The sequence below is a fragment of the Lepeophtheirus salmonis genome, chromosome Z, assembly GCF_016086655.4.
Source record: "Lepeophtheirus salmonis chromosome Z, UVic_Lsal_1.4, whole genome shotgun sequence".
Lineage (NCBI taxonomy): Eukaryota > Metazoa > Arthropoda > Copepoda > Siphonostomatoida > Caligidae > Lepeophtheirus > Lepeophtheirus salmonis.
In genome coordinates, this window is record NC_092584.1 from 16,595,871 (window position 1) to 16,614,584 (window position 18,714).

General features: G+C 32.0%; 1 non-coding gene across 1 annotated transcript; it reads left to right on the plus strand.

Moving 5' to 3' along the window:
- The first annotated feature begins 802 nt into the window (after positions 1-802).
- TRNAS-CGA (transfer RNA serine (anticodon CGA)) lies at positions 803-884 on the plus strand. The gene has a single exon. It is a non-coding gene; the product is annotated as a tRNA-Ser (tRNA).
- Positions 885-18,714: the final 17,830 nt, after the last annotated feature.

Sequence of the window (18,714 nt, forward strand, 5' to 3'; positions counted from 1 at the left end):
ATTCTGACAGAAGTCATGATGCTCGAGAGTCTATTTTTTTGCTGTCCATCCTTGTATAAATTATGATAAATAAAAAACAAACCTGATTAGCTTAAAATAATTTTTATAAAACTTTAATTACAAGTTGCTAAGCTTTGATATTCTAGGCCCTCATTTTTTGTCTCAGTTTGTCCAATGAAAAATAGCTCCAAAATCCAATGTCTGGAGCTTCATGAAGCTTCAGAACCTGACACCTCGTGTATGATGTGTTTTTGTTTAACCATTTTTAGTCATTTAGAGGCAAAACTCTTGTATTTGGCGGACTTTTTGAAGCCATAATCATCCTTCATAACAATAAAAGTAGTTATAAACAGTCAAACAAAATACAATTCCTTCCCTCCAAAGAAGACTGCAAAAAAATAATAAAAAAAAATCCATAGAGTGTTTTGATATGGACAAAACAAATTGGAGCATATATGTACGTCACGTTATCCCTTCATGTTTAATCCATAATTAGATAATGAGTCATGGTATGTATGTACTTCTGTAGTAAAACAGAGGAATCTTCCTTGTAGGTTAATGCATTAGTGCAATTCATTAATCCTCACTTACACATACATGTACACTGCAGATGAGGCTCATTTTCTATCTAATAGAATAACAACACATCCGGTGACCATGAACATTATTAAGTACATATCTTCTCTTTTTTTTTTTGTTAGGGAAAAATAAATGCTATTAAGCATGACGTTTCATTTTTCAGTTATATTCAGTAAAGACAAACAAAAATAACTTAAACTTGATTACTCTCACTTTTTAAGCCGCAGTTGTGGCCGAGTGGTTATGGCGTCTGACTCGAAATCAGATGGGCTCTGCCCGCGCAGGTTCGAATCCTGCCAACTGCGAAAGTTTTTTAATTACTCCGCTTACTAAGGTTGCAATGTTTTTGCCCTTCTTTATTTGTCTGTTTGTTTGTCACAGGGATTAGATCAAAACTTAGAAATCCAATTTGATCCACCATACTACGAAGACTATAAACATAATCGACGATATCTTTAAAACATATTGTGAGAATTAATTCAATTTGATTTTAGGAGAAGGTTTTGGGAGTGCCCATTCTAATTTTATATTTACAAAATGTTCATAGCTCCTGAGCATCAAAAAACCCTCTATAATATCCCTAAATACTAAATCTCTTATAGTAGAGGTGAAATGCTGGGCCAAAATAAAGTTAAAAGTCTACCGCCGCCGTGTTTTTAGACAACAAGGGTCACATTCTTTATATTTTATAGTACAACCCAAGTTCACAGGTTGCGCAGTTGAACTGCTGGGCCCGAGGCAAGTTAAATTTCTCCACTGCCCCTTCCATGAGCATCAAGGAACCCTCATAATATTCTAAAATACACCCCACCTGGGTGAAAACCTGGGCCAAAATACAGTTTAAACTCTACCGCCGCCGATTTTCTAGGTGACAAGGTGCCCTTCTAATATGCTGTAATACACTATTGACCACGGGTTGTCCAAGTGAACTAAAAAACAGGAGAAGATAACTTATATTGCTATTTTTGTTTGTTTATTGTCCATTAGTTGTAATTATTATTTCGTAAAGACTGTGTTTTTCTGTTCTTTAAATATACAGAAACCACAGAGATTATGTTGTTCTGTAAATAAATTTACAACATTGTGTTTTATCTATTTTTCAACTTGTTTTTATTTTCTTGGTCGGGTCGTTCCTTGAGATAGTAAACAACGTTTGTTTACATGAGGGTATATAGCACACATTTATGTACATATGGGATCAAAAAAGAGTAAATTAAAATGACGAATTTTACCTCAATCGGTCCGAATATCCTATAGAAATATGAGACGCAGGGGGTTCCCACAAGGACTAGGCTGGAGGGGCCATAGCCCCTCTCAAATTGAATAATTAGATAAATCAAATTTTGTCCAAATCGATGTAAATTAGAGGTGGATACAAGTTATCGGGTTTTGGGCCAAATTACGAGATTCTATTCCTGTAATAAAAGATTCCCAATATAAACTTATGACAGCTAAATATATTTAAAAAATCAGAATTTATTGATGAAGTCAAATATCACAGAACAGGGGGTTCCGGGTGAGTATATATATCTATTTTTGGGGGAGGTTGTTTTATGAAATTTTTTTCTTCAAGTACACAATAATAATTTATTCATTTGGGAGTATGTCAAATCCAAAATGACGTCATTGGTTAGTCATAATGGAATTATTTTACACAATAAATAAATGTCGGGTTGAAAGGTTCTGACCGCTGGCTTTTCGGGCTTGGTAAAATGAGGTTCAAACGGGTGGGTTTCGGACTGGGGTATAGACCGAATCCACTTCTAGTCTATATAAAAACAAACAGGGGGAAAAAACTAGCAAAAAACACTACTGAATAAGATATTTTTTAGATTCTACATCAAACTATAACTAGCCTGAATTGACAACAAGAATAAATAGTGACAAAATCATTTTTAACAAAAAAATAGGTCTACCTTCATATATTAAAGTAAATATTTATTTGACAAATTATATATCATGTGAATATAAGCCCCTTAATCATGACGCTGTATCTTCATGTACCTCTGTGAATAAGTAGCTATATTTACAACTAAAGATATATTATCTGAAACGATACAACTAAGAGACAGCTGCGAATGGCTTCCCCTTTCATTAAATGTACATAAAATACCACCTTTTAATCTCTACTCGCAAACAACTGTTTTATAATGATATAAATATATTGATAAGTACGTATATTTAGACAATAACATATTAATTAGTTAATTATACGCAAATAAAAAGAACAATGTTTAATGCCGTGTTTCTAGTAATTCAGGATCAGGGTTCATTTCCGCGTATTGAGAAAAAAATCAGTATAATTGCTATTAAGTGACATTTTCTTATTTGTATTTAAAACACAACCACTAACATCTGAGTAATTAGGCGTCGGGTGACGGACTCTTTTTTGCTCTACAAATATACCAGGTGCTCCATTTAAATTTAAACACTTATTAAATCAATAATTAATGAAGGCTGAAGGATTCAAATTAATTCATGGTTTCATATATTAAACCATAAACTTTTATTTACAAAAAAAAAAAAAAAAAACTTGAGCTCTCTAGCTTATAATCAATTCGAGGAGAACTTGACACTTGAAGGTGAGATCATCGACGAATTTCCATTCGCTCACTCTATGCATTTGGGCGTCTCCGAGAAGCTATAACTGTTGACTGCATCCGTAGCGGGTGCCACGCCTTTCGCCGCCTGGAAGCCATCATTGCCGCCAAGCGTGACTGGAAGTTATACCCTGTGTAGTTTCGCCCTCATAAATATATCTTCTACTGATAATTGAAGGTCTTCAACTTGAAGTTATTTCTAATCAATTATGAAATTATGGGGGTTGAGTAATTAATATGAAATAATTGTTGTTTCTTGTTATAATGAATTGTAACCGTTGGATATGTTTTATTTTAAAATATATTAAAATTGAATTAAATGCACTCATTTTACAATACTAAATGCATTACAAATGACTTCAATTATGGGGAGACTAATTTTAAATCTTAAAGTATATGTAGAATATACAATTATGCTATAATATATGTATGAGAGCGAAACTTCTCAGGGTCAAACTGCCCGGAGTGTAATATCCTAGAAGCCTAATTAATAGTGCTCAGGCATTTATCTATTTTAATATAATTAATTTTGTTGAAATTCTATTTCAATATATCCCAACTCCTTTCCAAGATGGATCTATTTACAAATCCTTTAGATATTTTGTAATAGTTATGAGAATTTGCACATTGGAGAAAATTGATTTTAATTAATTTCTAAAAAGTCTTTGAAACTAAAAATCATTGTCTTTAAGACAATGTTTGATTGGCTTTGTTTAAAATGAAGGATGAACTTTTGGATATTCTATAATAAATGAATACATGATCTGTGGCAATAGTTGGGTATACAATTACTATTTTAGTGATTAACCTATTAGTATTTTAAGGTTTGCAAGGTGGTCAAATGGCTTAAAATAACCTTTTAAATGGATTAAACTCAGTGGTAGTAGTTCTATAGAGAATTAATAAATGGTACAGCTGTTATTTTAAAAGAACAACTTTGCCACTCCAGTTACCACACTAATCTATATATATAATATTAGGAACAAATATGTATAAAAATTGTTCAAAAATGAATTTGACTGATTTGAATATTATTTTTCTTCAAAGCCTTATTACCATTCACATCTCTTGGCCCCCTCAGTAAATTAAAGCTAACACTGATTCAGCCTAGGATGGGAAAAATTGAGTGTTATTCTTTAGTGAATTGACAGTCCCACGGATCAGTTTTTCTTATAGCTGAAGGTGGATCGTTAATTATTGACGAAAAAACAATATAAATATTGCTGAAAATAAAAATAAATTTTTGAAATTTAAGTCAATTTTTGTTCCAAAAAATTAAATTTTCCCCAATTTTTTTCGAAATAATTAATTTGTTGTAATTAAAAATGGATTTTTGAAATTTTTCGCCTGAAAATTTCATTTAATTTTTCAATTTTTTTTTTCAAAAAATTAAATTTTTATAATTTTTTGTGACCATCAATGGGTATTTGAATTTTTTTTCATTTAAAATCACAAATTTTGTTAATTTTTGTACAAAAATTGAAATTTTTTAAATTTATTTCAGAAAAAATTTAATTTTTGGAATTTTTTTGCAAAAAATATTTTCCTCTCCTCGCCCTTAAATAAATATATATATAATCCTGCGGATGCCCTGCAAAAAAAGGCACAATTAGGAATCATACTTAATCCTATTTTCTTGTTGTAAAAAAATGTGTATGACGAATCCTGAGATGCAACTTTTTTTAAAAAAACCCATAATTTAAATAAAAAATAAAACCGTCATAAAATTGTCAAAACGCATTTATGTGCATACTATATAGATAAAAAAATGGTATTCTTCTTTACAACTCATCATAAATTTTTTTCTTCAATATCTCTTTATGCTTAATATGCAGGGTATTACAACAGCGTTTGATTTATCTACTTTAAATTAACATAAAACGGTCATTTTCCAAGATTTATTCGAAACACAAAAATTGATGAGGATATACAATCATATAGAAATTATATTTCCCTCAATGAAGCCTCCATCGATCATCATAACGGCTTCGATTCGGGTCTTGGAAACTATAATCCGATCTAAATTATTGTATTCCAGGATGATGGAGTTGATCAAGGACTTCTTGTTGGAGTGAGGATCTCTGTTGACTCAAGGTAGTTAGATACCAAATATCCATCAGATTTAGGTCACGGGATCTAGGAAGCCAAATATCCTTGAACACTCAGTTCTAGTATATACTTCTGGACTTTTCTGGAGTGCTTTGTCTACAACAGGCCGTTCTTCAAATACATGCCCCTTATCATGTCAATTCCTATTATATTTGAAATCTTAGCATATCTAATATTTAGATCTTTATCCACAAAAATATATCTTTCAATCCCCTCATGGTTCTGTATCAATCCAGGCTATAACAACGCAATCCAGCACTTTTGATTGATCCACTTTAAATTAATATAAAATGGTAATTTTTTAAGATTGATTCAAAACAGGAATAACTGAGCAACAGATGCAATTACTGAGAATATACAGGGTGCGTGGACAAAATCTGTCTCTTAAAAAAAACAGCAACTACAAGCTTATTTTATAATATTTATTGATATAATAAAAACGAATATCTTTATTAGGATATAAAGCAGCTATCTATTCCATGTAGCCACCGTCTGCGGCCAAACCCCGCTCAATGCGGCTACGAAACCGAGAACAGGCATTTTGGATCTGTGCTGCTTCTATCCCACTGAATTTCTCCTAGATGCAGGTGATGATACACTACTTGATGTTATGGGAGGACCGGTTGGTCATGTTCTCCACGTAGGACCAGACAAAGTAGTCCAACGGGTTCAAATCCGGTAATGAGGGAGTCCAAGAAGAGAAAGGTATCTCACTCAATGTAGTTTTGGTTGGCCTCAATAATTCCCGCTTCTTTCTTCTGTTGTTGCCTCAAAACCTGCCACAATAAAAAATAACAAAAACATTGGTCAATTTCGTCATATTATATGTACAAAATCTGAAGGAAGGGATTTCGTTGTGTACCCTGTATAGTATATATACAGGGTGCACCACTATTGACACTTTGGTGCACTCTATTGTGCATGTGACTTTTTATTTATTTATTAGAAAGCTAGTTCAAACATGCACCAGTTTGAAATCAATGGAATCAATTGACAAATTTGTTTTGCCAAACTTTTAGAAAAGGCACGGATCCCTCCTTAAAATCCACATCGTTAGATAACATATAACAATTGTTCCAACTTTTGGACACAGTGAGATGTTTGTTTGCAAGGTTAGGAGGAAATTTGAGGCCTTCAAAAGAAGTATCATATACCTCCAAGACTATTTATCTTTTCGGACTTTTGGTCTACAAACTCAGCGGATCTGAATCTGGTAGATTTTTTGTGTGTTGGGTACGATCGAACCACAAGCCAAACGAATCCCCTTCGTCATCAAAGACAAACTTATCAGAAGCCCAGGATTGGCTAATGGCCCAACTGACAAAGGCCTGCTTGTGCTTCCGGGCTCGGTTAGAGACTCTAATTGAGATTGAAAGGGATTTTTTTATATCCCATATAAATCAGGGTTCATCAAGCTTTCAGAATCTGGTCTTTTTGTTTTAATTTGATAATTGATTCAAGAGAAAATTACGCTGAAATAAAAAATCCTTTTCGAGGAACATATACCTTGTTCACCCTCAACATAATCATTACATTTTCTTTGTCCCCCTTTTCTTCATGGATCCGTCCCATGATTATGACATTATCCCCCCTCTTATTCTCTTCGGAACTAAGAACATTTCTCACCATGCGTTCTAATTATATTGATCTATCGTATAAATTCAATAGTTGTAAAAAAACAAAAAGAACACAATTCGACCCCTCCATGGGAAGTCCAGGACGCGATAAAGTTGTTTTATTATTATTGATAAATTATTCAGTTAACTTTTCCGTCAGCAGCCAAAGCCGCCCACTCTTTGGACTCCATTACCAAAACTATACATAAGTCCTTTCAGCTCGAGGTACGTCATAAAAAAATCCACATTAAAAGACATAGAAAACAACAACGGAAGTTCAATGAAAGTAATTTTTTTTCATCCGAACCATCTCATCCGGTGACGAACTCTCGCTTTTTATTCATTGGAAAGAGAGAGAGAGAGAGAGAGAGAAGAATAAAAACATAATATATAGTTTAGTGGTTCAGTTGTGAAAAAAGAAAAGAAAAAAGAAAGAAAATGGAAAAAAATATATCTCTAATGGAATTTAGGCAAAACAAATGTTTGATAAAAATCATCACAAAATATTCCCTACAAATAGCAGAGGGGTCATAAAAATTGCTCCCTTAGTGAAAAAAAAACCTTTATCTTGATAATTCACAAAAAATTTAATGATTTATTTTTAATAAGAGGCTTCCTTTGAGGTTCGAGTGGAAAAACAAGTGTTTATATATATTTGGGAATCAACTCTTATTTAAAAGATGAAATCTTTTTACAGATCTCTCTCATACTTTTTTTTTCCTTCTATTTTTTTCAATTAGTTAGTAATAATATATATCTATTACTTTTTTTTTTTTTTGTCAGAAAAGTCATTTCCTTTCATTAACCAAAACACTTTCACTGTTATGTACATTTTTGGATTGTGGAGTCCACCTGGAAATATATTTAACATACAACAAAACTTCCCCAGTAAATAGTTTTAAAAAAAAACTATGCTATATACTGCAGTGGTTCTCAAATGGAGTTCCTCCAAAGGGGGCTTGAGATTTTGAAAGAATATTTTAAAAGTGATGGATAACTCAGGGGTGTCTGCAGAGGATAGGTTGGAGGGGCTGTAGCCCCCATCCCAAATTAAGGATTTTTTATTTTTTATTAGAACATTTAATATTTGATTACAAAAAAATTAATATTAGAGTTTTTTTCTTCAAAATATTTAATATTGGAAATTTTTTTGTGAGCAGTTGTGGATTTTGATTTTTACTCCAAAAAACTTCATTTTTTGAGAATAGATATGGATTTTTATAAAAAAAAAATTTATTTTTTCAAAATTTTTCCCAAAAAAATTTAATTTCCTATGTAAAAACCAATATAAAATGCTTCAGACGTACCTGTTACTGCAGCTATAAATGCTTTGTACTGGTTAGGGGTACTTGGGCTACATAAATATTTTACACAAGTGGTACATCACTAAAAAAAGGTTGAGAATCCCTGCTATGGACAAGAGTTTTTTTTTAAGATTAACGTATACAATTTAAAAAAAATCAATTTAAAATATTAAATTTTTTATAAAGAAATTGTGAATATTAAATTTTTATGACAAAAATTTCAAAGGTATTCACAAAAAATTAGAAAAATCTATAGATATTCCCAGAAAATTGAATTTTTTGGAATACAAATTATATATAACATTTTATTAAGAAAAAAAAAAAATTCAAGTATACAATTTCATAGTAAAAAGCAAAAATTCCTTAATATTAGGGAGGGTACAGCCTCTTCAGGCCGCAGGGTGCGGCACTGTTCTTCCTTTTTTTAATCAATTTTAGTATCAACAGTCAAAAGGACCGGTCCTATGACTACAGGAGCGCGCGTCTAAAACTGAAGACTCCTTTAAATTTTAGGCGTTTTTCCTTGTCTGCAGGCTTGAGGGCTTGACGAGGGGCTCTTTTGTATACCCAAAGGACAAGATCTTTCTTAACTAGCCGGTCCATGGTCCTTCTGCTGACGTTGAACTCCCTGGAGAGGCCGCTGAGTGTGTTCTTGCTTCTCTTGTACTCGACAGACTTTTTCACGGCTCCAACCATTTTGTGCTACCTTCGAGGCCTTGACTTAGATCTTGTGGTCGCCTCAGGAGTCCCTTTGGCTACCACGCTGTAAACGGTGGTGCGGCTGCAGATCAGAACCTTGGCAATTTCAGTGGGAGTTTTTCCCAGCACGGAAAGTTCCAAAATTGCGTCTCGACGTCTCTCTATATTATCGGCTGCTGGTTCAGTGTTGCTATTGAGATTTTGCTGTGGAGGTTTGTTGATAACTACGTCAAGACCGTTTGCCTCGAAGTATAAGCCGATTTCGACTGAATAAAATCACGAATATGTTCATGGCGTAAAATTTAAAGGAGTGTTCAGTTTTAGACGCGCACACCTGTATATAAAGACTCACACAACACACCGTACATATATATTTTTTATTTCTTTTGTTGTCTTTAAAAAAAAAACATAGGGAAAGGAAAAAAAAAAAAAAAATCTAAGATGATTAAATATGCAGATATCTGTACACGTATTCAAAAAATGTCAATATCTTTTCCTCCTTCAAATCCCCTCTAGAACGAACATATATATACCTATTTTTTCCATTCGAATTTTTCTTTTCTTTTCACAGTATGGGATGCCCATTGCATACACCACGCAGCACAACCGCTCCCAACATACATTCATCAATGAGCCAGTTTGTTTATTTATAGATCTGTACTAAAAAAATGCATTTCATAAGCCCAACGTTTTTTTTTATTTAAAAAAAAAAAGTATATTCATACATACAAAGAACGCATCATCCCATGGACAATCTTTAACTTAATGAAATCATCATATCTAGAGTTGTATACAATATGGTTTTAGCGTGTGGGATATTTTTTGAAGTTGGTCATCTGAAGGTTTTTTTATTTCTATAAAGGGTAATCATTATTTTTTAATTCTTGAAGTAAAACCCTCTTAATAGTAAGTAGTGACTAGTAGTGTTGCATTTGTCCGTATTTATTTGGTCCCATCGAGTCGTAAGACCGGTTCGATCATTCTTTGGCCCGGTCCATCGGACTGCTGATTGACGTATTAAAGGATCAAACTTTATATGTTCTTATGAATGATATGTAGGACTGGACAGAGACTAAACTGGAAAGGACTGCATATTTTTATATTTTATCATGAATTTACCCAGTCCGGTCGAGCCGTAGGACCGGTTCTTATAAGTCCATAGGACTTTAGTTCTTACGACCAACGTTCCTTCAGAATTTCAGTAATAGAAATGATAACAAGAGAAGAAATAAAGTGGAGTGAGGTTAATAAACGACCCAACATTATATGATGTTTAGGAACTGATATGCAGGACGGATCTGGATCGGACTGAGATCGACGGAACTGGCTCATCACTAGTATCTTAACCCATTAAATACTAAATATTGGTCAATTTATTGAAGTAAAATATGAGTTTTATCGTTGTCACATGAAGAAGGTTTTTTATTTTTCAAAGTTCTGATCCTTATTCTTTCATTCTGAAGGGGGGAACATATGGCATGTTATTTTAGCAGGCCCAATTAATTTGTAAATGGTATTATAAGGGAGGAATGTTCTTTTCTTTAGCAATTGTCGTTATTATTTAATCCCTGAGTAGGGAACAACATCCTTTCCTTAATGGATTCAATTACTTTCAAAACATTTTTGAACGTTCCTGTGTGCTTCTTAAATACCTCCGTAATCCAGGGGATTTGTTGCAGAGTTATTATCGTAAGCCCTTGTTGGTCTCAGAGTGGAATTGGAGATCGCCATTGGAGTAATTCAAGCAAATGTCCTTATTTACGTATATGTATCCCTTTCTTCATCCTTCCTTGTCACAGCTGATTGTAGCTGATCCGATAAAACATTATTTTTTCTCTCCTCCTAAACATTCCTCAAATTGTCAGGATTAACATGTGGATTTTCGTTTTATATTTTTTAATATGCCCATTCCAGGCTGGATTTTCATCATTATGTATATATATAAAGTGCGTGACTTCTTGGATAATGGAGATTAATAATGAGGATTGATGGGAAGAGGGATATGCGAGGGTTCTCTTCGTAGTAGGCGTATAATTTTATGATACTTATTGAAGTAATACTAACCTATATCATTGCTGAATATGGAAAGGTATAGTGTAAATGGCTTTCATGTCAAAGCCGCTTGCATCTAATCTAATAAAACGTCATGACAGCTAAACTACTACCCTCCAAAATATTCTTCAAATCCTTTAAGTAACCAACTGCCGATTTGTATATACTAGTGTGATGGTCAAAATGAGTTCAACACACTTTAAATTTTGGAGTGACATTGTTCTCAATTTCCTAAATTCAAATCATTTCTTGCTGAACATTGAATAACCCAACTAAGCATTTATAAATATTGACATTACTAGTCAAGGACCAAGGGATTTGAAGTCTTTTTTGTCTGATTCTTAAATCAAAAGTTGAAAAGTACACTAAAGGCATCATTAGCTTGACTACATAAATATCTCATTTTTATAAGTATAACATATACATACTTTACTGACCTAAACTATTTTCCTACTTTTTTTGTCTTGAGATTTAAAGTTATAATACTATGAATCAAAAATTGCTTTCAAAGGGCCCATTGAAATGAGGAACTTTTAATGGGATCAAAACTGATTTTATATTTCATTTCTAGCTATCAAGGATCAACACAGTCCTAAACGAGAATGGGGTACTCAGTTGAGTACAGAGCTTTGTCTATGATCATTTTTCCTAGATGTAATTTTTTGCTATATCTTTGTTAAACCTACATCATAAGGATTACAATTGGAGCTCTGCACCTCAGATTGTTCGAAAGTTGTGGTTGTTTATATATTTTGTTTTGACGTTTCGACCTTTGAGCTCAACTTCTCAGAATGTAACGACCTTTTAATTTATCCTTGTAACCAACAGACAAGTAAACTAGAATGGATACACGGTAGAGCTCAAATGGTCATTTGAGGCCCTGTATCTCAATACGTTCCAAAGTTACGATCGATTATCCATTTCTAAGTTTCTTTTAGTATGGCATTGACCTCTCAAAATTAAAGTATCTCTTACTGTTCCTATGTATAAATAATTGTACTAAATTTGATCAAAAATCCATTTGTGACTTTTGCTATAATCCTGGTGACTATCAAACATACAAACAGGAACAAAACTATAACCTCCGCTCAACTTCGTTGCGGAGGTAATAATATACATCCCTCAACTTCACCTTATGCACCCCCTAGTGGAGAAACATTCAACATTCTGAGTGCATACATTATAAAAAACTCTTTTCTAAAAATAGAATACAAAAATATATTTCCATCTTTCGGGAAACATGAAGAAAACGATGACTCGTCATTTACATCTTCATTGACGGACTGCCGCAGCCTGTAATTTATGTCAAATTACAATCAACCCCCTCTCACCACCACATAATATACGTTACTCTCTAGTCATTCTATATTATTTTTTCACTAATACAATCAAGGTCATTTCTTCTTTATTAAAGAAGTAATCGTTCTACATATATTTTAGATTCTTTGACAAGTTTCATTTTTTTTTAGCAGGGGCTTTTACCGATACCCTATTTTAAGCTGATTCCAATACCATCCTTATAGATAACTCTGATTTTTGATTATCTTTATTGTAAAGAAATTACATTAGCAAATGACCAAATGATACACTTTTTTAATTGTCTAACTTTTTACTTATATAAATATATATAATATATATATATAATGAGTGTTTCAGAGAGGAAAATACAGTTAATATCACGGCAATTATTTGATATTCACAGGGGTGATCTTGGAACTCCTGGCGTAAGGGCCCATTCATAATTCATGGGCTTCTTTTTCCACATAATGCATATCCCATTAGGGAGTCATTCTTTGTGAGCCACATCAAATCCATCGAGAGTTGTACATATTTATAGGGGGTTTCAAGCTTAAATGTATCTTTGCGGTGTATTTATGCATTCCACGCATTGATCAATCCTTATTAACTTTGATTTATATGGATATGGCTCTTTCACGACCATATAATGTCATTGAATCAAACCCTGAAATTTACTAAAGGCCAAATTTGAATCCTTTGAATGTTTATAAATGTCCTTTAGGATTTGCAATAACAATAATTAACGGGATTTTAGACAGAGAGCATGTCATGACCTGAATTTTGTTAGAATGATATATGGGTTTGCAGTTCTTATATGTTAAAATAAAAATGAAAGAAGAAATGGCTTAATTTGCTGCCCCTAATTGTAGGAGAGCGTATGATGAAACCCAAGTTGTTCTATACTATGATCCTTGCCTTCTGTTATTGGTTGACCATTTGTAATATCAAAATTACAAAAATCAGACAACTTTTGCCTTTGCTGTATGTATATAAATAATTATACAAAGTATCGGTGGAAACTACACCGATTCCGATACTTTCGAAGGGTGGCATTCTAACCAATTCCAATGCACCGCACATCTCTAATTTTTCTTCCTTTTTGGGTTAAAAAGTTATCTGTCAAAACATTAAAGAAAAGAGAGAATGTTTTAACGATAAATGAAAAAAAAAATGGCTAAGAGTCAAGAAGGAGTAAATAAGATTCTCTTTCGTTTCACGGTCAATAACAACTTAAAATTAATTGTAGTCCAACACTCTCTTTCCCCTGTATTTCTCACTCATTATTATTTTTAGAATGGGGCAAAAACAACAGCATCTAAGCAAAATAATAAACAAACAATAACAATGGGTCGTTCCCATCTAATTAACGAATCCGTTGTTGCTCCAAGGATTCCTATACATAGATGGATGACTACACTTTAATGCCCATCCAACAATAACTATTAATCAAATGTCTAACATCATATTATTATATTAATTGAATTTTTTTTCTGTCAAGAAATGGTTGAAACAACAATCATTTATTAATAATAAATGTATCATCGTCGTCGTCATTTTCATTCCAGTCTAAGAATGAGCTTGAACATTCTTCCCCCATTACTTTAATGTGATCCACTACATAGTAGTATAAAGTATAAACACACACAACATTCAAGGTTAATTCAGGGTCATTTTTATCATCATGACTATATATTTTTTGATGATGAAGGCTACATATAGGTATATTGTTCTATAAGCCTTGTTCATCAGGGGGGGTTGGTTTTGAACTTTTTTTCGAATTGAGATGATTGCTATTGCAGAAAAAGCTGTAATGTGGTATGGAAATGACCTAAGCAAAACTTCATCTTTCTACGAGGTCATCTTTTAGCGGCACATATAGTTCAAATAGGGAAGAAAGTCAAAAACTCTTTACTTAATCAGTATAGATACTTAGAATGGATTTTTAGTTATTTTGATATTTTTCTAACCTGTGTATAGTATTTCAAAGGTTTTTTTCTAAAAGTGTCTCATTGAGCAAAAATACAAAAAAAAACATAGGAAAGTTTGATGATCCGCGTATAGCGCGCATATTATTTTTTACATTTTCAGAAATGAGGGATCAAAATTATTTCATGACCTTCTCTTTTTTTGCTCCATAGAGAAGCTTTCAAAATAAACTATATGAATGTTTTTTATAGTTTAGAATAATGTCTATCATAATTCATAAATACAAGTTAAGGATCTATGCGTTAATTTAATCCTTATTGAAGAAATAAACAACTTTTGCCTCCTGTCAAACTTTGAAACGAGATCTTGCTACCTCAAGACGACATTATAGGGCAATGAAATTTTGCATAGGTGTTTTCCAGTCTCCATCATAACTTACCCGAAGATAGGAGTAATCGAAGTTCGATAAAGTTGAGAAAACATCCCTCGGATTTAGTGTGCTTTACTCATGTTAACAATTTACATAAGTAAGTTTATAAATGCACTCATGACTGTTCTCACATAATATTCCAGACAATAAGTATTTGTGGCTTGTCTCTTATATAAGACTACGACATCATATGAAGGAGTGAATAAGGTCACAGTGGATCTCCTTTTATGTATAAATGCACGGAGAACGGGATGAGATAAATAAGACAGAATACATAAGAGGATCTGGTAATAAACCACCAAACTGTGTGTTTTGACCCCCCAAAAAAAAAAAAAAAAAAAGAAAAATGATAGCACAATCAATCGAAAAATGGCCTCACAGAGAGGAGAAAAAAGAACCGTGATGGATCCTCTACTTGACGTGCCAAAACAACAGAGATCGCAAACTTGACTTAAGCAAGTGACAGACTACTTACAACGTCAAGAGGTCCGTAGAATGTACGTCTGGAAGTGACGTCCCAAAAGAAATCCATGCCAGATCATGCCAAATAATTCAACGTTTTCTGAAGACTGTTTTCACTTTATTTCTTAACTGATTCTATTAAAATTGTCACAAAAATCAACATTATAAAATAAATTTGATATTAAAATCGCTGTCAACTTGGACCACACTGGGACAAATATTATTTTTATCCTTCAATAGTTGGATTGCCCGAATATAATATAATTGCAATGAAATTCCACTCGATGTTATTATCTGGAATTATTAAAGTACTTAGTGTACGTTGTTTGACGATGATGATATTACCAAAAAAGAATTTTGTATCACAATAACAATGCTCACTACGATATTACCTCAAGGATTTTCTCTGTAACCTTTCTGCCAGGCTCATTATACAAGTAGCCTGCCAAATATTTATATATACTTGGCATAATTATATTTTTATTAGGTAAAGATTTACTCACATACCCTTCACACTCTATTTGATACGTTATTGAAGAGCAATCCATACGTTGTATCAAGCAATCTTGGGATTATAAAAGTTATCTAGAACAGCCAAGTATTTAATTAGTGGGGATTAAGCCCAGTTACTTTATTCGCTCATAAACGAAGTAATAACTGATTTATCAAAGCTTAAAAATCTAGAAAAAGCATGCAATCTCAGGGGCGGCGTGATCAGATGGTGGGCTAGAGGGACTGTAGCCCCATCTCTCCAAAAAACAAACAAAAACGAATTTATGTTTTTTACAAGAAAATTTGATATTTGGATTTTGTTTCCAAAAAAAATAATTTTGGGAAACAACTGTGGATTTCTGAAATAAAAAATTCAAAAAATTTAATTTTTTTCCACCATCATTAGATGATTGTAATTTTTTTTGTGAATAAATGTGATTTTTTGAAATTTATAAAAAAAAATTATTTTTTTGAAATTTTTAACAAAAAATATTTATTTTTTTGAGAACATCTTTGTATTTTTTAAATTTTTTTCTCAATAGTTAAGATTTGTGTCAGCAGCTCTAGATTTTGGAATTTTAAAAAAAAAAAAAAGTTTAATTTTTTTGTAAGTAGCTGAGAATTTTAGAATTTTGTTTCCAAAGTTTTTTGTTTTTTGAGAACAACTATGGATTTTGTTTTATTTTTTTTGTGAAAAATTGTAGATTTTTTGAATTTACAATTACATTTGGAAATTTTTTTCCAAAAAATTTAATTTTCCAAATTTTTCTCTCAAAGTTTTTTTGTTTTTTTAGAATAGCTATGGACTTATGTTTTATTTTTTTGTGAAAAATTGTGGATTTAGGAATTTAAAATTAAATTTGGAAATTTTTATTTTCAAAAAGTTTAATTTTTCAAATTTTTGTTTAATAGTTTTTTTGTTTTTTTTTTCAAATTTTCCCCCAAAAACCAAGAAATATATACATATATAATCCTGCAGGCGCCCCTGATTCTGAGGAGGCATGACAAAAAACCTAAAAACACGTGATTAATACATTTTACAAACAGAGTGCATATTATTTATTCATCACAAAGCATAGGATTTCCCTAAATTAGAAATGAGACATGTTACATCTTTTTTACAATTTTGAAACTGATGCGTATGAAGAGAGAGAGAGAGAGAGAGAGAGAGAGAAAGATTTGTGCTACTCTTTTCATCTACTAATTCTTAGATATTTATGAGAGTACTTTTATACCTATGTATGTATGTAGGTTTCTATATGTATATATTATGATTACAGACATTCAAACTTGAATGAAGGCAGAGGTGAGGGAGGGAGAAAAAAAAAGGAGGTAGAAAATATATGTACATATTTTACCCCTCGAGGAGTGAATTCAATGTAGTGATGGAAAGATTCGGATGAATCGTGTGTTTCTTCTGGAATACGACATAGCAATCGTTTGGGAAAATAATGTTTGGGATTTGGGATTCCCAATCTTATTTATTACTTTTCCCAAGTTATGAAACAAAAAAAATATATAAATAAAATAAACCAATGAAGGAATTTTTGCTTTTTACTAGAAAATATAATAAATTTTTTTTTTGAAATTGAAAATTTTTTTTTTAATTTTTTCTAACCTTTGGATTTTGAATTTTTTTGAGAATGGTTATAGGGTTTTTTATTTTTTGTCAATGATTTTGAATTTTTGAATATTTTAAATATCAAATTTAATTTTTTTGTCCAATTTTTGTTTTAATTTTTTAGGTTTCTTTTTAAATCCCCAAAATCAAGCACCCCTTAAATATACCCTTGTGTATGCCCTTGATAAGAAAATCGATAGCTTGATAGGAAAATATTAAAAAAAAAAAAAAAATTTTTTTTTGAATTTTGGATTTTTGAATTTTTTTGAGAATGGTTATTTTTTGTAAATTATTTTGAATTTTTGAATATTTTAAACATTAAATTTAAGTTTTGAAAAAATTTTTTCCAAAATTTTTTTTTTTTTTTTTAAATTCCCAAAATCAAGCCCCCTTAAATATAACCCTGTCTACGCCCTTGATAGGAAAATGGCATTTTTTAACTATTATTAATAAATATTCAGGAATCGGGCTAAGGATTTTTTTTTTTTTAAATCCACCCATCACTAATTCAAAACACTCGTCCACCTCAGCATTTTTTGCTAATAATAAAAGTAGACGTATGTTATATTTATACATAATTCAACCTTCCCCTAATAACGTGTATACATATATCAGTCTATGACTTTATATATGAGAGTAAGGAGGAAGAAGTCGTTGGGTGGAGAAACTCTACTACCCTTCGTAGAGTTAACACTAGCGTAATAATTGCCCAGCCAATATCATTTTGTTATTCTTCTATTCCATTTCTAACCCTTTTCTTTCTTTTCCTTCGGGTAAAAATAACAAAGAATTCCATGACTTGAATCTTATATATTATTTCTATTATACATATACGACCAGTTAAGTACTTAAGCAGGCGAAAGAGAAAAATAGCAGGGTACAAAAATCTTCTTTAATTATAATTTATTCTTCAGGAAATTAAAAGTCATTTTCTACTGGATAATCGTCGTTTACAAGTTTACGAATTCATCAAAATCACCAAGAATCTGCTTTTTTCAATCTTCAAAATCAGATCAATAATGCTGATTCTATCAAAACCAGGTCCTTACTCAGTTAATTACATAATTAAGCATAATTTCTACTAATATTTCAAATGCTACAGCAATAAAAAGAAGTGAAGATCATAGTATAGCCTAACCTAGGCTTAAGACTAGGGGCTCCTCCTACCTGTAGGCCCCCTGGATCAAGTAGTTATGTTCTCTTAATGAATATTTTAACATTTAATAATTGCAATAATAAAAGATCTCCATAACAAAAATCAGGTCCATCCATTGAAAATGAAAGTCTATTCCTTAGTCCTAGGAATATAGCGAGTGGTCCATTAAAATATGAACACTTTGAATTTTAAACTTCATCAAGATATAATTGATTAACTAACAAGAGAATTTCAAGAAAATGAATACCTTAAACAGATAAAGGTCTGAGCTCTCTTAGACATTAATATAGGTGCCCTTAACGGCAATTACGACTTCCCGGTGGAGGAACACCTGGCAACACCTACATCTTCTGTGATGCCGCCCAAGTT